This window comes from Peromyscus californicus, unplaced genomic scaffold (assembly GCF_007827085.1).
Source record: "Peromyscus californicus insignis strain IS unplaced genomic scaffold, ASM782708v3 Scaffold_17__1_contigs__length_78620276, whole genome shotgun sequence".
Lineage (NCBI taxonomy): Eukaryota > Metazoa > Chordata > Mammalia > Rodentia > Cricetidae > Peromyscus > Peromyscus californicus.
In genome coordinates, this window is record NW_026294469.1 from 42,442,907 (window position 1) to 42,467,703 (window position 24,797).

A 24,797-nucleotide genomic window follows, 5' to 3' on the forward strand; every position below is an offset into this window, starting at 1 on the left:
CAGAGGGAGAAAAGAGAGTGAAAAGAGCAGACAGCAGGCCAGTATGCTACACTCCTGGAGCCCAACACTTGAGAGCCTGAGGCAGGCAAGTCAGGAGTTCGAGGCCAGCCTCAGTTACATACTGAGTTTGAGGCCAGATTAAGCTATATGAGACCCTGACTAAAAATAATAATAAATATATTTTAAAAGATAAAATATTAGCCCCTGATATTTGCACTTAATATTTTCTGTGCTATGATGGCTTGACAGGTACAATGGGAGTGATTGGTGTCCACCCACCTTTGGTATTTCTTTCAGCTTATTCTTTGTTGCCAGCCAGATCCCTGTGGAAACACCACACAAAAATCATACCATGCCTTTCATGATGATGCATACCTTTAATCCTAGTACTCAGGAGGCAGGTGTCTGTGAGTTTGAGGCCAGCCTGACCTACATAGCAAGTTCAAGGGCAGCCAGGACTACACAGTGAGACCCTATCTCAAAGAGAAAAACAGCACACCATGATGTAAGCCTGGGCTTATATGTAGGAACACTTTGAAAATGAAGACATCACTCCAGATGAATAGTTATAATTTTACATAGCCATTTATATATGCTCATTCAGTTCCTGCCAGTAACAAAGGTCAATCTTCTATCAATACCCAGGCCACGGAGTACACTGTCTGATCACGCTAACAGGGATTATCCTCCTAGGACTGAGAGGGGACCCATATGGAGAGTGAGCCCTTGACCTAAGACTCATAAATTACAAGGTCCCTGCCAACTGAACTAATTGGCCAAAGAGAAAGCCGGCATGTTCAGTCAGAAAACAAGCAGGCTTTCTCAACACGGCCTGCGGAATATTAAATCATCCTCAGCACCTTTGTCCCAGATTCAATCATTCTATTACTTCTATCCATTATTCAGAAAGCTCGACTTCTACGGAGTAAGCAACCAAATGGAACTGTGAACCTTGGGAAGATATTTTGGGGTTAACTGGAAGAGTTCAAAACCATATTCGACTGTTATTCTTTTAGGGACAATAATGCTATTATAGTTATGCATGAATTTTTATTTGGTATTTTGCGGGAGTGTCACTATGCGGCCAAGGCTGGCCTCGATCTCTTGACAGCCCTCCTGCCCCAGCTTCCTGAGTTCTGGTATTACAGGAATTCGTCATAACACACAGCCTAAATGCAAATATTCTCAGAAGCCACGAGCACAGTAGGATGAATGCAGAGGCCTTTGTTCTGTTTTGTGAGACAGGATCTGGCCACACAGCTCAGGCCTCCAACACAGTTTTAGTCCCAGGCTGGCCACAAAAATTACGATCTTTCTACCTCTTCAGTGCTGGGAGTATAGGTGAGTCACCATGTTCAGCCCAGACACAGACAGACAGACAGACAGACAGGCAAGCAGGCAGGCAGACAGATACAGAGAGAGAGAGAGAGAGAGAGAGAGAGAGAGAGAGAGAGAGAGATTGGATATTCTCTTTTTTTATTTTTGGGAATTCCTAAAATGAAAATTTGGGAAAATAGTCTCCCTTTCCCCATGTTATAGACCGCAATGAGAAACAATCCTAGAAACATTGTTAAAATCCAATATAGTAAAACGGAGGCAAGAACTCCCCACCCAAGTTAGGTTGCAAAGAAAAGCAAATTGGGCTGATTTTGGTTTGTATCTTTATTCATTCATCAAATATCCATTGAATAATCTGTGTTCCATGAAGTAGTAATAAAAGAATAGTTAGGAATTTATAATTCAGTAATCAACACTAAATATTGTTATTCTACCTCCAACTTCTTTCCAAGTTCCTTCAAAAACCATTGGTAATTGTCATTTAGTACCACTGTGACTCTTGCCTAGACTCTGTATCAGGTCTCACCTGGATTGTTGTTATTGCTCCAGGCTCGGCACACCAGCTTAGATCTCTCTGGCTAATTAGACCCGTATCACAGCCCAGACCTCAGAACCTGCGCAGCAGAGAGTCGATCGCTTCTTGTTTTCTACATTGCCATGCTGCTCCCTGCTTTCAGGGTTTATGTGTGTCTCCCTTTAAGTCATCCTCACTCCTCCGGTCTCTTTGCCTGGGTGTCTCTTACAAATCCTGTAGGTCTCCTACGTGACATTTTCTGCGGGAAGTTCTCCTCGGCCTTCCAAGTCTTGTCACCTTGGCAACGCCGCCTCTTCCTTTCTCTAATGTTTTACATATTTTACTCCATATCATACTCCCAGTTTAATGACCCAATCCACGCTTAAAAATTAGCACAGTGCACTTACTATGATGAACTTTGGCACCGTCGATAAGATAAGGTTAGTAACACTGGACAGAAACGTCAGCTGGATATTGGGAGGGTGTTCAGTTCTCTGTATGAGGAGAAATCTGGAAATGGTGCCTGGCATTACCGGCTGTCGTGGGGGAAATTGTCTAGTTAAAAGCTTCCAACAGGGGCTAGACTGTCAATACATTTTTTTATTTGGAACTACTTTGTTCTTAGGAGTGTATAACCCCATTATACTTGCCCAATACAGCACCATATACCTTTAAGAGCATCCCTGTATATGATTAGAGTGGAGTAGAATAGGCGAGAAACTTAGAACCGGACAATGTGCCTGTTTACCCCATAGCCATTTATCGTGCTGTTCACTCCAAAGCCTTTCCCAAGTCCTACAGTATTAGAAATAATTCTAATTATAGGACACTTCTGCTTCACTGTGGATCTTGTTACTGACTGCTCTCTCCTTCTTTGCCTTTTTGTCATGGATTATTAATGACGGCTGGCTGTGATTTATTATCTGTCTTGCACAGTGTTTCTTAAGTGTATCATTGACATTAGCTAATTGCCAGTGCTGGACCCTTGCCATGATCTCCGTCAGGCTGCTTCCCACTTAGACACTTGCTATTTGGCCCACCCTTCATTCATCCCTGGCCTTCTAAAGAGCAAATGGCCTGCAGGACTCTCCACTGTGCTCGATTCACAGTGCCACTTTGACTCAGCGTATGAAAAGCCTGAAGTGTGGCTGGCTTCAAGGAATCCCAAATACGCTGTGTATTCTCATGCACGTAGCTTTAGACATTCCTTTCAAAGCTTTAAAAATACACTAGTTTGCAAAGTACAGAATTTTCTAGGCTTTAGTCATAACTGACTGGCCCTTGGAAAATGAAGGGCCACATAATCTGTAATTTGTACCTTATGTTTAGAGTGCATATGTGACAAGAGTATGGTGCCTAATATTTTATCCTCTGACAACTTCAAGCATCTGCGGTAAATGATATTCTTGATGATAAACTCGAGGAGGCCACAAAATCCTGAAGATTGTAGTAATAATAGTCTATATTGCTAACTACTATTCCTATTACTCTAGTCCAATGGTTCATAACCTTCCTCATGCTGCGACCCTTTAATACAATTCCTTGTGTTGTGGTGACCCCCAACCATAAAGTTACCTTCATTGCTACTTCATAACTGTAACTTTGCTACTGGTATGAATCATAATGTAAATATCTGACATGCAGAATATCTGATATGCAACCCCTGGGAAAAGGTCATTGACCCCTCAGGGGGTCATGACCCACAGGTTGAGAACCATTGCTCTAGTTCCTGTAGACTTAGAACCATGATGGCTAAGCTTTTCAAATTGCAACGCCTGTGCCGTGTTACTGTTCAGGGTTCTATGGTAGCTGCTCATTATTATCAATCTTTTCCTGGGTGGATTATCCTGTGTGCAAAGCTCTCGTTCTACCCTAGGCATTTACTTCTTTCTCATTTAAATGGAATTTTTGTGTTTGGACATAGTCATTTCAGAATCTGGAAAAAAAAACCCCACATCAAATGAATTGGCAGAAATGTGTTTCCCTAGGGGGTAAAACATCTTTCGAATGTGTGATAGTTTCTCACTAGGAACATGGTAGAACTGCAATGCTTCTACAAGAACAGAGAACACCCCTTCCTCCCTCCCTTTCCTCCTCCCCCCATTCACCCTCATCCTCCCTGTCCTCCCACCAACTCTTCCTCCTCCCCCTTCTCATGTTCTGTCCGCTTCTCCATTTTTAAAGGCGTTTAGAAACTAGGACAAAACAAATTGCCAGTCTGTCCAGAGAAGAAGGTGTATCCTAAGAAAATTTAAAATCAATTCATAATTATAATAGGCCCGGGTGCTTTAATGTGGAAGTACTAAAAGAAAAATAAACAAGTAAACTACAAAAGAGAGAGATAAAGAACGCATTTGTTATGTTATAAAGCTGATGGAAGATCCCTCCCTAGACCAGTCTGAGACCTGTCACAAGAGTGACACAAACGTCATAGGGTTTACCTTGAGGAAGAGGCTGAGTGGGGGATGGGGAGGATGTAGTCTATACAAACCAGACAACTGAGTTGATGACAATGTCCTGAGCTTTGTTGATCGAAGATTTTAAGCCAAGTGTGACGGCGAATCCCTGCAATCCTGACATTCAGGATGCAGACAGAACAGTGGCCCGTTAATATGAGGCTAGCCTGGTCTACATAGTGAATTCCAAACCAACCCAGTGTTCTATGACATTATTCCTAGGGAAATATGTGAGCAAGCATCTGTTGTTCACTCAAGAGAACAAAGGACAGATCAAAGGAAGTCCAGCTTGGTGAACAAATGAGTTTTCCTGGGCTCTTACAGGAATCTGAGTGAGGGGTAACTTACAGGAGCAGAGATGACGCAAAGACAGGTACTTCATCAGAGTTCACTCCAGCATGGGTGATGGATCGAAAAAGCTGGGAACCTGGAACTCACTACACAGCCTGCAAGCAGCCCAAATGGTTGAAGACTGTCTTTTCCATGGAGCAAAGATAGTTTGAACTGTTTCAAGGCAGCTCGGCTTGTCTGAAAATGTCTCCCAGTAGTCCTTACTATATGTGGATGCTCGGGGAGAGAGGGGGTTAGAGTACCTGCTAGGTATCCAGGACTTTGAGTTCTTTCCAACCTGACCTTAAGGCACTTGCCTGAAGGAGGGAATGTTTCACCTCCCTGTGGTGGTTCTGCACCTTCCTAATGCTGTGACCTTTTCACACAGTTCCTCATGTTGTTGTGACCCCCAACCAAAAATCATTTCATTGCTACTTCATAACTGCAATTTCACTACTGTTATGAATAGTAATGTAAATATCTAGTATGTAGGATATGATATGTGACCCCTGTTGGGGTCGTGACCCACTGGTTGAGAACTATTGCTTTAGAACATCCTGTTTCTTCAAGAGTTTCCCTCTAAAATGGTAAGTTTCATCTCAGAGGAAGTTGCTACGTAATACCAGGGACCAGGGCTATATAACAAGACCTTGTCTTGGAAAAAAAAATGATTATACTGTGTGATTAAGCCAACATAGGAAACTAAACTGGGGGTTAATTCCTGGTTTCAAATCTAGGTGTGTGTGAGTCGATGCCACTGTATTTGGAAAGGGAAGGGCTGGTGCCCTGGCTCTGGTTCAGTCTCAGAGATGAACTCTGTCTTGTTCAGTAAAGCCGGAAACAAAGCTGAGGAGACACAGGGCAATGGAAGGCTGCAAAGGGGAGGCTCACCAAGGCCCAGATACACAAGCTGCCACCTCCATTTTGTGGCTTACTTTGTTTCTCAGATTATCACGTACATGCACTTTGAAGTGTAAACTGAAAGTTGCCCATATCTGTCTGAGTTCACAGAAAGACAAGAGAGTAGTAACACTCAGTGCTGGAGAAGGTGCAGGGACTCTACAATGGACTCAGCTTAGTTTAGGGCTTCTGGGATGTCTGTGCATAATAAAGCACCTTTCGATGAATGTCTGAACAGCAGACATTGCTATGATTTGGACCTGAAATACAATACTACATCCTAACCCTCACCCCTCACCCCCACCTCCCACCACCAAGGCTCATGTGTTAAGGGCTTCACCACAATGCATCAGGGCTCAGAGGTTTGGCTTCGGGAAGCTGATTGGATCACAAAGGTTCTAACATTCATGAAGTCATAGTTTGATGGCATCATTTGAAGTGGTAGAAACTTTAGGACTTAAGATCTACTTGGAGGAAGTAGGTAACTGTAGACATCCCTCAAAAGCATCTCTCACCCGGGTGGCGGTGGCGCATGCCTTTAATCCCAGCACTCAGGAGGCAGAGCCAGGTGGATCTCTGTGAGCTCAAGGCCAGCCTGGTCTACAGAGCAAGATCCAGGATAGGCACCAAAACAACACGGAGAAACCCTGTCTCAAAAAACCACACACACACACACACACACACACACACACACACACACACACACACGCATCTCTCTTTCTCTTCCCCCTGCCCCCTCCAACATTCAGCTCCCAAGTAAGCACAAAGTGAAAGGCTTGCTCAACCAAGGGCTCCCACCATGATGACCTGCCTCACCACAGCCCCAACAGAGCCAACTGACCCTGAACTGAAACTGGGATCCAAATCAAACCTTTCTGTTATAGAAATTATTTTTAAGATGTGTTATATTTGTTTGTGCTGTGGAATATTGGTTTAATGGTGCAAAGATGCATTGCATTCTTTTATGTTGCATTTGTTTAACTCTGCAAAGCTGTGTTACTTTGCCTGTCTAAAACACCTGATGGTCTAATAAAGAGTTGAATGGCCAATAGCGAGGCAGGAGAAAGGATAAGCAGGGCTGGCAGGCAGAGAGAATAAATAGAAGGAGAAATCTGAGAAGAAGGAAGAAAGAGCAAGATAACAGGGAGAGGAGGCTGCTAGGGGCCAGCCACCCAGCCACCCAGCCACCCAGCCACCCAGCCAACCAGCCAACCATCCAACCATCCAACCAGCCACACAGCCAGCCATGGTGTAAGAGTGAAAGTAAGATTAATGAAGTAGAAAAAGAAAAGCCCAGAGGCAAAAGGTAGTTGGGATAATTTAAAGTTAAGAAAAGCCAGCAAGAAACAAGCCAAGCTAAGGCTCAGCATTTATAATTAAGAAAAAGCCTCCATGTTTGGTTTATTTGGGAGCTTGGTGGTAGGCCCCCCCAAAAGGCCAAAGACCAAAGAGTAAAAGAGCAGAAAAATAACCAACACCACCTTTCCTCTCTAAGTTACTTTCCTCAGGCATTTTGTTACAGCAACTCCTAAAGACACGTTCAAAAGGTGGACATGATGAAGTAACAATAGCAAAAACAGCTGGAAAAGGAAAATGACAGCTGTCCCAGAGTAAACCAAATACATAGCTCTTCACGAGCTACTAAAATTAACAGAAGGAATAATATCAGGAAAAAGAAAAAGCTGGATTTTCAGAGGTAGAGACCAGAAACCCAGAAGCTGTCCTGGGTTACCGGAGACCCTGTGTTAACAAAAGCAAGCTAAAAATACTGTCTTAGTGTGGGCTGCTATATAATACATGCTGCAGACTGAGGAGTTGAAACGATGGAGAACTCTTCCAAGTTTCTGAGTCTGAAAGTCAAGATACCAAGAGAGTTAGGTTCTTGGAGAGGGGTGTGTATCTTCTTGATTACGTCCTCAAAGGGTTTTCTTGACGTGTGTCTTCAGAGAGATTTTCTATTTCTTCTTTTCATGAGGACATTCATCCCATCTCAGAGGCTCTATTTTCATGACTTAATCTGAATCTACCAGCTTCCCTAAGACCTCATCTGAGAATGGCATTGTTCTGGGAGCTAGAGCTTCAGCCCGGAAATTTGGGAGGAGGGAATCAAGGCACATTTACTCCATAGCAAACGACAGCATAGTTTACAAAGCCAGAGACCCCTTAGTTACATTATAAAGGCCCACAGCTAGGTGATGTCGCTTTTCATAAAGAAATAAATGGGACAACTAAAAGGGAGTTGGAATCATGAGTGTTGAGAAAGAGACACCAGCCAGGCATGGTAGCACATACCTGTAATCCCAGCTGCTTGGGAGGCTGAGGCAGGAACATTTCAAGGTCAAGGCCTACCTGAGTTACTAAGAGAGTTCATCCTGTCTGGGAAGTGGGGGGAGTAGAGGCATGGGAAGGAGGGAGGAGGGACGGAGGGAGGGAAGGAGAGAGAGAGAGAGAGAGAGAGAGAGAGAGAGAATGTGAGAGGTAGGGAAAGGAAAATAGAAGATGCTTGAACCCCAAGACTGCACTTTGGGTCCCTGGAGCGCACGACCTTACTTTGGAGGTCAAAACATCCAATTATTATAGGATGGTGTCATTAGGTATTTAAAGACTGTATTTCCCCCTCTCACTCCCCCTGTAAGCCATCACCACCCTCTCTCTCTCTCTCTCTCTCTCTCTCTCTCTCTCTCTCTCTCTCTCTCTCTCGTTCTACATTCTTCACTAAACAGATTCTGATTGTAATGTGCTTTCCCACGCACATTTCCCACAGGGAAAGAATGTGCTGCACTTGCAGCTTGGACAGTCCACGGGATCGCTGCATTTCTTTTCTTAGCTGGCGATCTGTCATTTCCATTTATATAAGCCATCTCTTTCTGAGCTCGCCTGGCATATGCTGGATATCCAGAAGCTAAATCTAGTCTAGGGATGCTAACCAAAGAGCGTAGAATTCTCTTTTTCACTCATTCACAGAATTTCACTCCTTTCTCAGCATTCTTCCTCGCAATCTCCGACCCCCAGTGGTTTAAACACGCAGGGGTCTGCCCCGCCCTGCATTCCAGCCTCTTGGCTGTTTGACAAGTGAGCCTTCTCTTGGCTTTCTCTTCTCTTCACCTCAGTTACCTGCTCCTGCAATCATATCTTGCACATTGGTACCATCTAAAACTGCTTGGCCCTGCAAATCATTAGCTTGGTTACCTTTTATGAGTACAACCTGTCTCTTTCTAGGGCTAGCTCATTTCTTGCCTGTCAAGTACTTCATAAGTTTAAGGAATCAGAACAATGCAGAGTTCTTCTATGTGATTTTAAATGTCCTTTACTGAAGACTTTCACTTATTCATTGTTTTTTTGGTGTTAAAATGTGCTAACACAATATTTACTATTTTCATATCAAAATAAAAATCTTATTTGTGTGTGTGTCTGTGTGTGTGTGTGTGTCTGTGTGTGTGTGCCTGCTTGTCTCTAGAGGCTTTTGTGAACTACCTGATGTGGGTGCTAGGAATCAGACCGAGGTCCTTAGCAAGAACAACAAATGCTCTTTATCACTGAACCATCTCTCCAGTCCCCTTTTCAAAACATAAAGTGCCATTTTTCAGTAGCATTGAGTGTATTTGCAACGTGCAATCATCTATCTACAGACCTTTCTTCATGTCCCAAACTTAAGCGCCATATCCATTAAACAATACCTCAGTTTCCTCCCTCTCCACACCCCGTGGCAACCACACTCTCCCTTCTGTTTCTGTGAACTTTAATACTTTTGGTACCTCATGTAAGTGGGACGGGACCACATCGTATCTGTCCTTTTGCGACTGACTTATTTCATTTGGCACAGTGCCCTCAGGGTTTAGCCATGTTGTAGTGTGTGTTAGTATTTCCATGATCTTCGTGCCTCCATGAGCATATTCCTCTGCATGTAGATGTCCTATTTTGTATATAATTTTCTGAACCCTTGATGGACATTTAGGATGTGTCTTAGTTACTTTTCTATTGCTGTGACAAAACACCATGACTGGGGAAACTTATAAAAGAAAGCCCAGCCGGGTGGTGGTGGTACATACCTTTAATCTCAGCACTCGGGAGGCAGAGCCAGGTGGATCTCTGTGAGTTTGAAACCAACCTGGGCTGCAGAATGAAATCCAGGAAAGGCATAAAACTACACAGAGAAACCCTGTCTTGAAAAACCAAAAAAAAAAAAAAAAAAAAAAAAAAGAAAGAAAGAAAGCACTTAATTGATCTGACAGTTTCAGATAGTCAGAGTCCATGATGGCAGAGCTAAAGTGTGGCAGCAGGACCAGCTGAGAGCTCACATCTTGATCCACAAATAAGAGGGAGAGAGGGATCATGTTGGCAATAATGGGAGGCTTTTGAAGCCTTAAAGCCTGGCCCGGTGACATACCCCCTCCAACAAGACCACACCTCCTAGTCTTTCCCAAACAGTTCCACCAACAGGGCATCACGTTTTCACATGTATGAGCCTATGGGAGCCATTCTCATTCAAATTGTCACAAATTGTCACAGGGCGTTTTCCCTTTTGGTTATTGTGGACAATGCTGCTATGAACATAGATGTACTAATTTATTTTATTTTATTTTTTGATCCAGGGTCTCATGTATGCCAGGCAGTCCTTTGAGGACTCAGCGGATAACCTTGAGTTTCAGATTTTTCTGTCTCCACCTCCTTGACATTGGATTTATAGGCATGTACCACAAAACAAGTTTAATGTACTTCTGGGAATTGAACCCAAGTTTTTGTGCACGATAGATACACTCTAGCAAGGGAACTAGACCTCTAGCCCCAGAGGTGCTTTTCAACCAAGTTATTTTATAGTTATAAAGTAGTGTTTGCTGACTGAGTATACTTTCCATAGGTATAAGTATTCTATTATAGCTGGCTAGCTAGCCTGATTTCATTGAATTCCCAAAGATGTGTGATGTAGTACCTAAAGAAGATTCAGACTAAATATGGCTTTCAAATATAGTGTGTGTGTGTGTGTGTGTGTGTGTGTGTGTGTGTGTGTGTGTGTGTGTACATGTACATGTGTGTACAGGTTGAGACCAGAAGTTAGCATTAAGCATTGTCCTAGTTAGGGTTATTATTGCTATGTTGAAACACAATGACCAAAAACAAGTTAGAGAGGAAAGACTTTATTTGGCTTATGCTTCCATATCACTGTTCATCATCAAAGAAAGTCGGGACAGAAACTTAAACAGGGTTGGAACCTGGAAGCAAGAACTGAGGCAGAGGCCACAGAGGGGTGCTGCTTACTGGCTTCCTCAACATGGCTTGCTCAACCTGCTTTCTTATGGAACCTAGGACCACCATAACAGGCTGGGCCCTCATCCATCAATCACTAATTAAGAGAATGCCTTGCTGGCTTGCTTACAGCTCAAACTTATGGAGGCATTTTTTTTTTTAATTGAGGTTCCTTCCTCTCAGATGATTTTGGCTTGTTGACATAAAACTAGCCAGGATAAGCATCTGCCTCAGTTACTCTCTGCCCTGTTTTTGATATCATCTCTCTCACTAACTCTGGTGTGAGTTCCAGGGATCTACCTGTTTCTGTTTCTCCAGAGCTAGTAATATAGTAATACAAATGTGCAATGGCACTAGGCTATCTATCTGTCTGTCTATCTATCTATCTATCTATCTGTCTGTCTGTCTATCTATCTACCTATCTATTTCTATCTCTCTTTCCCTATCTCTCTCTCTTTATCCATATCTACATTTAGATATAGATACAGATATAGATCTTGTGATGTGGGATCTGAACTCAGGTTTTCATGCCTGCACAGCATAGACCTTACCCAATGAATCTCACCATCCCCTCAGATAATGAATTCTGAAAAAATTTTAAACTCTCCCCCACCTTCACACGCATAATAGAACTTTACTTTTCTATGATCCCTGCAGTTAGAAGAGTCTATGAGGCTAGTTCTGATGGGTGGATTGCAAGAAAAAGAACATATGCACCTCTTTGAGGCTGAAGTGATGTTAGTTTATTTCTCTGTCAAAGCTCTCTCTTCTTCTGCGCATCAACTAAGGAGGCCCCTTGCTCCAGATGGCACATCTGGAGGATGACTGAACTGCTAACAAATGGTCACAAAGCAGACACATGGAAGGCATTTGCCCTGGAGAGATGCCCAGAACTTCAACTGATATTTTGCAAGAAATACAAAGCAAGAAGTAAACAGCTAAGATTCGTGGAGTTGTTTCCGTGATATAATCTAGCCCATCCTTACTAGCATAATAGTGAAATAGTTAAGTAAGCTGTTGGCTGACACATAGTCATTAAACGTACTTCTACTAACATGAATGAAGCCGAGTTAGAAAAATCCTCCGAAGAGTAAGGTGCAGAATATGGTGGATAGCATGTTATCATTTGTGTAAAACACAATTAAATACCCATGCATTGAATATGCATCCAGATGCACAGAACTCTGGTAGGAGTGGCCATTCTGGAGTTCTGAAAGATGTGGGTCTGAGGCCTTTTCCACTGTTTTCTCTCCACCCCCAATTACGTGCATGAGCTATATGAAAATGAAGGAATGAATATATAAACTTAAAAGTGATAATGAAAGCCTGATATGGTGGTACTTGCCTGTATTCCCAGCAGCTGGAATGCAGGGGCTCATGAGTTTAAGGTTAGATTTTTCAAATGAGAGTACTCTCTTAAGGCAATAATGAAATGAGTTTTTTTTTTTAAGGTAAAATCAGATCATAGAAATATTGAGTGAAACCTAATGATTTGGAATCTACCAGGAATAATAGATTGGAAATTAAATGTCTTTATGTATTGGTAATAATGTGATCTGGGTAGGTGAGATGGATCAGAGGGTAAAGGTGCCTGTTGTTCAAGCCTAATGATGCAAGTTCAATACCCAGAACCCATGAAAACTAGAAGGACAGAATTTACTCCATGAAGTTGTCCTCTGGCTTCCTGTCATGTGCTATAACACAGCTGCATCCACACTCACACTCATATACACACAATAATAAATGTTTTTTTTTTCAAAATCCCCTTATTGGAAATAATTTTGGCATTGTTACGATAGCACTTACATAACATGATTCTTGAACTTTGTTTAGAGTATTATGTCCGTGTCTTAGTTGCTGTTCTGTTACTGTGATGAGACATCATGACCAAGGCAACTTATAGAAAAAAGCATTTAGTTAGGGGCTGGCTTACAGTTTCAGAGGGTTAGTCCGTGATCAACACGACAGGAAGCATGGCGGCAGACAGGCAGGGATGGTGCTGGAGCAGTTGCTGACAGCTTGCATCGTATCTGCAAGATAGAGGCAGAGAGGACAAAGACCAGCATGGGCTTTTGAAAGCAAACGCCACCCCTAGTGACATACTTCCTCCAACAAGACCACACCTCCTAATCATTCTTAGACAGTCCTCAGACTGGGAACCAATCGTCAAGAATATGAGCCTCAGGTGGGGGAGGGCATTCTCATTCAAGCCACCACAGTTCTGAAGCATCCAGGTAATAGTACTCATTTATTCCATACCATGTATCTTCCCAGCATCTGCTTTGACCCTTCCTCTTCTCTCTTGGTATGTTGGAATTTTGCACTGATATAAACAGCATTCCTCACAGGAATGCCATCCATCTTTCCCCTTGAGAATACCAAAGAGAAAGACTTTTCAACCATGTAAACCAATGGTACTAATTCTCCTGTGTGTCATTGAATGACTTCCAATTTCCCAAACAGGGAAGAGAGCAGACTGGTTGGGGTGTACGCTGAGGTGCGGGGGACTTAAAACCAAAGGAGCCAAGTTCTACCTGTAAATGAAAGTTGAAGAGGTGTGGAGAGTACACAGGTAACCTGAAGAGATGGAGGGAATCACCTTTCTTTCTCACAGGCAAAAGTAGCCCAGTGACCCAGAAAGAGATGGGAGGACTCCTCCAGTCCCAGAGCTTTGCTTCCCAGTAACTATACTATGCAAATAGACACAGGCAAAGCAGAACTGACTTACAGATGATTAGGCTTGTTACTGTAAAACCTTTAACCCTTTAATACAAAGGCTTTAACCCTCCAAGCTGATGACTGTAACTCAGCCTTCCCTCTTCAATCCGGATGACTTCTGACTTTTTTTTTCTGGTCCTGTATGCTCTCATCATTTTTCTAGACTGTTGCACATTGGCATCCTTTCTAGATTCTATGCTAAAAAGCTTCTCTCCCGAACTTGCACTTACTTACTTAATCCTGCTTCCCGAGTATACAACATCATTCACAGCTTGTTCTTAGCTTTTGCTATCCCTCTCCCATCATAACAGATACTCATCCTTTGGTCATGGTACTTTCCAATATTCCACAGGAACATCTTGCAGGACATCTCATTCTTGGGGGGAATCTAAACAAGGGAATAAGGGGGTCGTTTAGAGAGGACGAACCTACCTAGGAAGTTATAGAATTAGTAGTCATCAGCAATACGGTAAGGAAGGATGATGACTCGTTATTGAAGTTGTCTGTATTGTATGAAATTCTGCCCTCCAAACCCCAATCTTGGGGTCAGGGGGATACTATGGTCCACAAAGCCCTTGCTGGCAAATATGAGGATCTGAGTTTGATCCTCAACACCCACACTCAAAACCAGGCATGCCGTGCTTTGGTGTGAAATGTCCCCCATGAGTTCATGTATTTAACATGTGGTCCTCAGCAGGTGATGCTGTGTAGGAAGGTAGTGGACCCTTTAGGAAGTGGAGCCTTGTGGAAGAAGTTGGTCACTGGGGACAGATCCTTGAGGCTTTATAGCCAGACCTCACTTCCTGTTTACACACTGGTTTCCTGCCACAATGCCTTCTCTGCCTGATACCATGTCTCCCCTGCCATGAAGGACTGTATCCATCTGGAACTGAAAGACAAAATAAACCCATAAGTTGCTTTTGTCAGGGTGTGTTACCACATCCAACAACATGAAAAATAAGACTACAGTGATGCATACCTGTAATCCCAACACTCAGGGAGCAGAGGCAGGAAGTTCAGTGTCAAGTTGGACTGCAAAGTGAGTTTAAGGCCTGCCTGGGCTAGATGAGAACCTGTCCCAAAGAGAAGAGAAGAGAAGAGAAGAAGAGAAGAGAAGAGAAGAGAAGAGAAGAGAAGAGAAGAGAAGAGAAGAGAGAAGGGGAGGGGAGGGGAGGGGAGGGGAGGGGAGGGGAGGGGAGGGGAGGGGATGGAAGAGAAGGGGGAAGGCAGGCAAGCTAATCCGAATTTTAATATACTGCAAGGGTTTGTCAAATATGTTCATAATGCTGTAATTCTGTTGTGTTGGAACAAGGTTGCTTTAAGTACACACAACTTCCATGGGTCATAGATATTTTTAAAAGATTATTCTTTTCAGCTGGGCATTGGTGGCGCACGCCTTTAATCCCAGCACTCGGAGGCAGAGGCAGGTGAATCTCTGTGAGTTCGAGGCCAGCCTGGGCTACAAAGCGAGTTCCAGGAAAGAAACCCTGTCTAGAAAAACCAAAAAAAAAAAGATTCTTTTCATTTTACATTTCATACGTGTGCAGTTTATGAACCAGACCACATGCTAGTTTTACTGACATTGGAGAATTGATTCAATCTTAGTTGTTGTTTTTGTTTTGTTTTGCTTTGCATTGCTGTGCTGTAGGTGGAAGAAGACTTCCAGTATGTCAGTCAGAGGGTGGAGTAGAACTCCCAATTGCATAATCCATCCTGTAACAGAAGCCACAGGGGCTGAATGTCTCACCTTCACACTCATAGACACTCTCACTCAGATGTGTGATCAAATCTTCATGCATCAGAATTGTCTCTAAGAAACAGACACTGAAGAATCGTTCATGATGCTTTACTTTAGAAATTTAACTTCAGAGAGGAAGAAAATTCCTTCCAAGTGTCATCCATTGGACCAGCAGTTCTCAATTTGTGGGTCAAGACCACTTTGGGGGTCAAATGACCCTTTCATAGAAGTCTAAGACCATCAGAAAATATAGATATTTACATTATGATTCTTTTTAAAAAAAATACTTATTTATTTATTATGTACACAGAAGAGGGCACCAGATCTCATTACGGATGGTTGTGAGCCACCATGTGGGTGCTGGGAATTGAACTCAGGACCTCTGGAAGAACAGTTAGTGCTCTTAACCTCTGAGCCATCTCTCCAGCCCCACATTATGATTCTTAACAGTAGCAAAATTCTAGTTATGAAAGCAATAAAAATAATTGTCTGGTTGGGGGTCACCGCAGCATGAGGAACTGTATTAAAGGATCGCAGCATTAGGAAGGTTGAGAACCACTGATCTAGAGTGTCTGGAGAATTGCATCCCAGAATGCTATGAGGGAGACTGTAAGGGTGCATGCTATGGAAGAAGACATCCAGCATCTCCACAGATTGGTGTGACAAGGAGGCATCCTAATGTCACACCTACATTGTCACTGCCTGCCAGTGCGTAGCCCTTGCACAGCCAGGGATTCCTCTGGTCTATGTCTTCACGTAAACCAGAAATGGATGATGCTCCTCAAGAATCTCTTCAGGTATCTGTCAGAAAAATGGCTGTAATATGCCAATCACAAGACACGTCACTAAAAAATTCACCACAGTATCTTGACGTAAGAGTTCCCAAAGTAAGCAGCATTATCTTATTGTGCCGGAGAAGAACATAGCCCTCTTCTTAGCCTGCTTTCCAAAGGCCTGGGCAATGAACTGCTAGCTCGAGGTTGCTGCTTCCAATTCAGTGGAGCCACAGTTATTCTATGGGGTGGAGGACATCTTAGACTATCAAGAATTCCAATGCTGTAGAGCATCAAGATGGACAAGTGAGGCCTTTGTTGGCTCAGTGAGTAAAGGCATTTTGCTGCCGAGCCTGATGTCCTGAGTTCAATCTCTGGAATCTCCGTGGTGGAAGGAGAGAACGAATTTGTCCTCTAAACTCTATGTGTGAATTTATGCTTTCTCTCTCTCTCTCTCTCTCTCTCTCTCTCTCTCTCTCTCACACACACACACACACACACACACACACACATACACAAAGTGTAATTTTTAAAATCTTTAGAAAAAAAGGACAAGAGGATCATTAGGCTTATTTTCTTTCCCTCCCTCCCTCCCTCCCTCCCTTCCTTCCTTCCTCCCTCCCTGCTCTTTCTTTCTTTAAAGACAGGCTCTCACTGTGTAGCCTTAACTGGCTTGGAACACACTATGTGGACATGGTTATCCTTGAACTTGCAGAGATCTTACGTCTGACTCCCACATGGTGAGCGTGCAGACATCCACCATCACACAGCTGGATCATTAGTACTAATAGGAAGAGGTGCTACATCCAATTCTAAACATTTGGCCCTTAGACTCCATATTAAAGGGTCTCAGTGTTGTGTCTCTCCCAAATTCACGTGTTCAAACCTAGCCCCCAGAATAATGGTATTAAGAGATGGGGCTCTTGGGGACGTACTGGACACTCCTCTGTCCTCTGTGAGGACATAGATAGATGGACCCACTGGGCACTAAATCTGCTCGCACCCTGACATTGGACTGCTCCAGCCTCCAAAACTGGGAGGGAAAGAAAAGCCTTGGGTTGTTTATGAGTAACCATTCTAAGTTATTTTGTTACACAGTTGTCTCAACCAAGACATTTTGGGTGGAAGAACAGAAAATATTTGTTTCTGGTTCAAAGCTGCCAGGCTCTTTGGTTATAATTAAGTTTGTATCCCAGAGATTAGGTGTTGAATCTGGTTCTTCACTGTGTTAGTAAGGCCAATAAGGGCCAGAGCCGGGTGGGAGCCGGTGGTTCACTGGAGACATGGCCCTGTGACAGCGTTATCACCTTGACACATCTAGCATCACCTGGAAAGGGGCTTCTGGAAATGTCTGTGAAGGGTTATCTTGATTATGTCAATTGAGGCAAAGATCCCCGCACTCCCAACCTGCGGCATTATTTCATGCCAGGAAGCTCTGGGCTGCCTAAGAGTGAAAAGGCAAGCCCGAGCATTAGCAAGCACACATTAATTAGCTCATTATTTTCTAGCTGTGGGTGTCGTGTGACTGCTGCTTCGAGTTCCTAGAATGATGATGGACGTTCCCCCTGACACTCAGTCAGATAACCCCTTTCTCCCTTGAGCGGTTCGTGTCATGATCTTTGGTCAGACCAACAAGAAAAGAAACTAAGACAGCCCTGGAAGGCATGTGGACCCCGGCCCCTTACTCTGTCCATTTTCTCCCTGATCGCCACAATGCTTATGCCGTGATGGGCTGCCTCAACACAGGCTTACACTAACAGCACAAATTGATCCTAGACCAGAACTTGCGGAGCTGTCAGCCAACATAAATCCTTCCTCTGTGTAAGGTAATTATCTCAGGCATATTCTGTGACAGCAACAGGAAGCTGATGAAATAAGAATTTATTATCTCTCCCGGGTTTTGGTTTGGCTTTGTACTGCTCTCTCCAATCTACTTCCTGATTTCTCCCTTTTGAAACAGAATTTTATCCTACGCGTACCCCACTCTGTCTTGAAATCATGCAACTTGTTGTGTTTTTATTTTACAGGGACTAGCAGCTGAAAGAGTTCTTCTTCAGATCAGCGGAGACTTTCAACTTGAACTTTTGAGAGACAGTGAAACAAATCAACTACCAGAGATAAGTTGTTTTTTTTTTTTTTCCATTGTGAGGTGTGCATGAACTTTGGAACTTGTGGATACAGTGCCATGATTTTTGGCTATGGTCTGAATGAAAAGTTTGTCATTACTGTGAAATTTTTGGGAGGGAGGACACAGAAGGGGAGGGTCATTGCTTGACCTTCTCCTTGCTATGGTTTTATGTTTTGTAATATGATTTCTTCCTCCTACCTGAGACCTACCATTGTAATGAGTCAGTAATGAGATCCTCTCCTCACCAGAGTCAAGCTAATTCTGTTTGCTTTCACCTTAAATGTCTAGAATTTTGACTTAATAAACTTCTTTTCTTTATGAGGTTAGCTTGTCTCAGTCATTTTGTTACAGTGGCAAGAATTTAGAGACAAATACTGCATCTATAGAATTGCATCCCAGATTGCCAAGACTGCATCTATAAAATAGCACCCCAAATAGTCCAGATATTTCTTAAGCTATAGAACTGAATACTTGTATAGCTATTTTTTCCAAAATAAAACATTTCCTCTGTTAGGGAAGCTCCTTGTGTAAACAACCTTCACAAGTCTCAGAAAGTCTCTAAAACTTACATGATTTACAAGGCCCTTCTCCAAGAAGCAGTAACAGTTGCTTTGGAAAGGAGACTCTCTAACCTGCCTGGCTATCTGCAGGCTGTGTAAGGAGTTCCAGGGATGCAGCTTTGTGGATCATCACTCACCCTGGGACAGGCTTTTGATATAGCTGCCTTTGAGTCATCCATGATCCTGTAAGCAAGTAACCCCAGCAAGAAAAGGAAATGGTTCCCTAACTACACTTGGGTAGAATTGTTTCTTTGCTCTTTCAATGCTCTGTCTGTGAGGAATAGATGTTTGTTCATGTCTTCCCAGGAAAAGTAACATAACAACACTCAGTATTCTACCATTTCTTTTTTTTTTTTTTTCCCCGAGACAGGGTTTCTCTGTGTAGCTTTGGAGCCTGTCCTGGAACTCACTCTGTAGCCCAGGCTGGCCTCGAACTTACAGAGATCCGCCTGCCTCTGCCTCCCAAGTGCTGGGATTAAAGGTGTGCGCCACCACTACCCGGCTTTACCATTTCTTGAAGGCAGCTAGCTTTCAAGTGATCAGAGAGTGTGATGTCTGTGGTTTCACGAACATTAACATGCTGCCTAATTTTACTAAAAAGAAAATGGATCAAGAAATATTTTAAAGAGATTTCCAGTGAATAAAATGTTCATTAAGTCCACAGATGGTGATGCTTGCCGCTATATGGTGAGACAAGTAAATTCAAATTTAAATGAAATGTCTGTTCCAATAAAGACAAAAACTGCCTATGCGTGATGGCTGGTAATCACAGTAATCCTATGTAACTCTTGTTTCCACTCATATTGGGTACCACATTGGAACCTCAGGTCTAATTATTGCAGATGTTCAATTAGATACTCATCAATGGCATTACTGGGCCAGCTTTAGTCAGGAAATATCCACATTTGGAGACCCTGCACAGCTATATTTATCTCAGTGTGGCCATTATTTTCACGAGCTTATCGAGCACGCACAAGAGTGTTTCCAAGAATATTTTGTTTCAGTGCAGATCTCGCTCATTCATTCTTTATCAGGAGCCAATAGCAACTAAAATCTAGTTGTCAGAAGAATTATTACTTGGCAAAGAGGATATGCTTATGCTCGAATACCCTGGTGGCCTCTGCTGTGATTCCTGTATTGGAATTTTCACAGGGTTTAGGGTACGTTCCAACAGGCTGCAGAAATGTTGGGTCCTATTGTACACCTAGTAGCAGAAGCTGCCTGCAGGAAAGGCTACACTACTGTGATAGCTAATCTTATTTATAATTTGACACACTAAGAAGAGGGAACCTGAAGAGTTGCTCTCATCAGATTGTCCTGCGGGCATGTCTCTAGGAAAAGCCAGGACAGGAACTCAAGGCAGGAATCTGGAGATAGGAAGTGAAGCAGAGACCATGGGAAAAAAATGCTGCTTACTAGCTTGCTCCCTCTCACATGCAGCTGCCTTTCTTATACAGGTCAGACCCACTTACTAAGGGATGGTACCACCAATTGGGTTGAGCTCTCCTACATCAATCAGAAATCAAGAAAATGCCGGCACAGACATGCCCGCAGGACATGGCAATTAAACCCCTTTCCCCTTAAGTTAGTTTTGGTCAGCAACAGAAAGCAAGCAAACATGGCCAATTTTTGTTTTTTTGTTTTTTATTTTTTTAAATCTTAGGCAGCATTCCAAGCTTGAGGCCATTCATGTCACCTTGGAAAGAAATCAAGGAAGTACACATATCATCTGTTGATTTCAAAATCCAACGAGGTATATCAAGCACTGTGTATTTTTCTTTAATTATTTTGTATGTAAGGTATAGAGGCTTGCCCTTCATATTAAGAAGTTAATCTGCTTCAGACAGACACAAAGCCCATACAAAGTCATTGCTAGTTTCTGTTTCTGGATATTACCAGCTTGGTCAAATAATGTAGTTGACTAGCAGAAATCCCTATAGAATAGTGAGACAATTAAGCACCCTATGGACTAAGTTGTGGTCAGAATGTAAGCTTTGTAATCGTGAGAAATAACTATGTTGATGTTCCTGCCAAGTGCAAGGGGACTGCTTCTGAGATTTCCTACTTTAAAAAAAATGAAGTGTGTGTCTGTGAACATGTGCGCATGCACACATGTGCATTCATGAATGCAGATGCCCAAAGAAGCCCAGAAGAGGCTGTCAGATCCCAGGAGATGGAGTTAAAATGGTTATGCTGGGAACCAACCTCTGTCCTCTGCAAGAGTGATACATGGTCTCAGCCACGGAGTGATCTCTCCAGCCCTGATTCTCTAATTTTTGAAATAACATTTGCCAGGCCGGAGAAATATAAACCCCAAATTGTTCTTACCTGCTCCAATAAAGAAAGTTGATCTGGATTGGCCGTGATGATTTGGGAACAGATTAACTTTGTGATAACCAACTGGACAGGAACGTCTATGGAGCATTTTCCGAGCATTCGGTGAAATCCACACTGGTTAAACAAGGTTCTTCTGTATCCTTTCGTCTCCCACGGTGGCATCACCTTTCCCTCGGTGCCTTACTTCTTGGTCCCCTCCTCAGTCCATGACATATTCTTTCCTCTCTGCCGTGTTGTGACAAAATGCCAGACACAAACATATTGGTTTAAATATTAAGGCAACTCCACGTAGTTAAAAGGGAGGTTTATTTTGTGGGGTAACTTACAAAAGAAGGGATAGTTTACAGGGTCTGGGAAAGGTGTGGCACAGTCCGGCGGTGTTCTCTGGAGAACTCTACTCGGTCTGCCTCCAGCGTCCAGGGTCCAGAAACAAAGTGAACCCGCTCATCTGGATCTCCGGTCTTCAGGGTCCTCTCTTAGCTCCGCCTTTTAGGCGTGACAGTTACCGAAGCCCCAATGGGGGTGGCACTTCCAGGTCAAAGCTAGAATGGCTACCCACTGCACAAACAACTTCAGCGAAGAAAGGTTTATCTGGGTCCATGATCTTGGAGGAATTTCAGTCCATCCCTGTAGGAACAGCATGGCAATGGAGAAGCTCTGCCTACAGCAGCAGGAAGGAGATGTTGGAGAAGCTTGCATGCCAGTGAATCAGGCACAGAAAGAACTGGACATCACAGGCATCACCTTCATACAAAGTTCAAGGCCCACTCTAATTCACCTGCTTCCACAAGCCCCACTTTCCCAATAATTCACAACCTCCTCTAGCAGCCACTAGCAGGGGACCAAGTTTCTATAAGCCTATGATAAGGAGCATTTTCTATTCAAACCATAGCATATGCTACAGCTCTTCTTTTACTGATCTACACAGAGGAGGCGGTCAAAGGTTTTCTCTTTGTCCTTTCTACCTTAATAAGTGTGGCGAGCATATGATTTATCATTAAAACCAAGAATATTATTTGGTTTGAGACAGGGTCTTTCTTTGTAGTCCGTGGTGTCCTGGATAGACCAAGTTGGCTTCAGTTCTAACAGAGATCCACCTACCACTGCCTTTTGAGTATTGGGATTAAAGTCATGCACCATCACTCCAGGCTAATTTTTTTTTATATAGGAAAAAGGAATACCAGTAAGAATTGTTAGGAATAAAACCCGATAGATCATTTTCAAAGGTGCCTGTGTCCACCTAGGGTCCAGCTGTACAGGTGAACAGAAAACACTAGATTCCCATAACAACTGCTACTCTTGCTATTACCCCATCCCCACCAAATTCTGCCAGGATAAGCACCCACCCCCAAATGAGAAGTTCAGAGTAGAAAATGACTAACAGCTAAACTTGTCTGCAAGGTCATGTGCCTGATAAGTTTTAAAAGAAGTAGGGGGTTGGAGATTTAGCTCAGTGGTAGAGCGCTTGCCTAGCAAGCACAAGGCCCTGGGTTCGATCCTCAGCTCAAAAAAAATCTGATCACTTGAAAGCTAGCTGCCTTCAAGAAATGGTAAAGCCGGGTGGTGGTGGCCCACACCTTTAATCCCAGCACTCAGGAGGCAGAGGCAGGAGGATCTTTGTGAGTTTGAGGCCAGCCTGGTCTACAGAGCGAGACCCAGGAAAAGCACAAAGCTACACAGAGAAACCCTGTCTCAGAAAAAAAAAAAAAAGAAGTGGGATGTAAAATGTGTAGATGAAACCATGGACCATTCATAGTTCCTGTTGAGAAAAAGACAGATGCAGACTACGAAGGGAACGATATGACCTCAACTACCTAGATGACCTATAAGACTGTACCTTCCTGATTATTCAGAAAAAGCAGGAAGGCTTGCGTGTTCCCCATTTATAAACTGTTCTCAATCAGTGCTCCACCATTCTCGGCTGACACTGGAACTTGCAAGTTCACAAGATAAACGGCCTCAATTTCACAAATGCTGTCTCCGGTGCTTTTTGTTGTTGTTGTTGTTGCTGTTTGGTTTTTCGAGACAGGGTTTCTCTGTGTAGCTTTGCACCTTTCCTGGATCTTGCTCTGTAGATCAGGCTGGCCTCGAACTCACAGAGATCCGCCTGCCTCTGCCTCTGCTGGGATTAAAGGCATGCGCCACCGCCACCACCACCACCACTACCACCGCCATCTCCAGTGCTTTTATTGTGAAAGAAGGGTGCTCTTGTTATGAAGTGAGGGTTGTTGTACTTCCCAATAATTATGCAGGGAAATGGTAACTTACTTCAAGGGTAAGCAAAACGTGTGGAAATTTGAGCATTTGGTGGTGCTGTCTACAGTGACACTACATTAGAAAACAAAGAAAATACCATTATATGGATTTAGGAATGCTCCTGAGCCTCTGTGGGGGCAAGCCTATTCACTGACTGATCTCTTTAAAGTCTGTGTTCTAACCACTGAACCATACCAACTATCCATCTTCACCTCCTAGATAGCGTAGCCACAGGCCAAACTGAGTAATCTCTGAACAGCCTGGGGGTTTCACATCCCCCATGGCTCAGTAACTCTGGTGAATAATTAAGCTTCTTTTGTGGAGCTTTCTAAAGCAAACTACAGGACACACTTGTTATTACAGGAGTGACCCACGTACATCAAGCCGCATCTCAGTGCTCTGCGAATGTCTGTGTAGACTCGATCTGAGTTAGGTGAAGGACAGGCATTCGAGGCAGACTCTCCAATTCAGAGGGCTGCTGTTCTGTTAATGAAATAGGACATTTGTTGTAGGTTCTCTGGGTACTCTATCCAGAGTCCTGAAGACAATCAGTGCCAGTAGGGTCTTCATATGGATTCAGTTCCCCTGTTTGATATCTTTCTTGGGTCACTACAAGATCTTCAAGGAAGGGAAACAACCTTAGTGATAGGGAAAGAAAGGTCTTCAAATCCAACCCTTACAAATATCCCTGTCTCAGTTATTACAGAGTCATCCTTTCTAAATAATGGCTTCATCTCTCTCCCAGGAGACCCCAGACAGCTAAGGATTCAACTGATGTTATTTATCACCCCACTGCACCAAGTTCTTGATTTTGTTTTCGGTCATTTTGCCTGAGTTACTTAAGTGATAAAATGTTCTGGGTTTGTTTTCTTGTTTTAAAGCAAGTCAGTTTTTATTTGCTATGTTCAAGATATCTAACACAAATGAAGCAGTACTGCACCTTGCTTTTTCTTGCTCTTCCCTTCCTGAGATCTATTGTCCACACCAGAAAACTAGAGTACTTGAGAGGGTACTTGTGAAAATTATGCTGGGATAAGAAACATCAGGAAACTATGGTCTTTCATGGCATTAACCACGGCTGCCCAAAGTCCTTTCTTCAGTCAGTATTCATTGTGGGTGACCAGAGATGGTAACTGACTTCAGTTTGAATGGCTATGTTGTCAAAGTAGCTGACTTTAACAATAGCTTGATTTTTTTCTGACATTACTCTAAAAGTCTGTTTCCAGAAATTTCCATTCCTTATTCATCTTGCTGATGTATTAACAGTCATATAGTTCTTTGTGTTGGCTCATTCTTGATGACGTATTGGGCAACTTGGGTTCCCAATTGGTAAGCATTTACTGGACAGGATGGTGTTTTCTAGAATGTCAGGAAAACCTAGGGGGAATTATTATTGTATTATTTTAAGATGTGTTACATTTGTTTATGCTCTGAAGCATTTGTTTAAGGATGTAAAGATGTGTTGCATTCTTTTATGTTACATTTGTTTAACTCCGTGAAGCTGT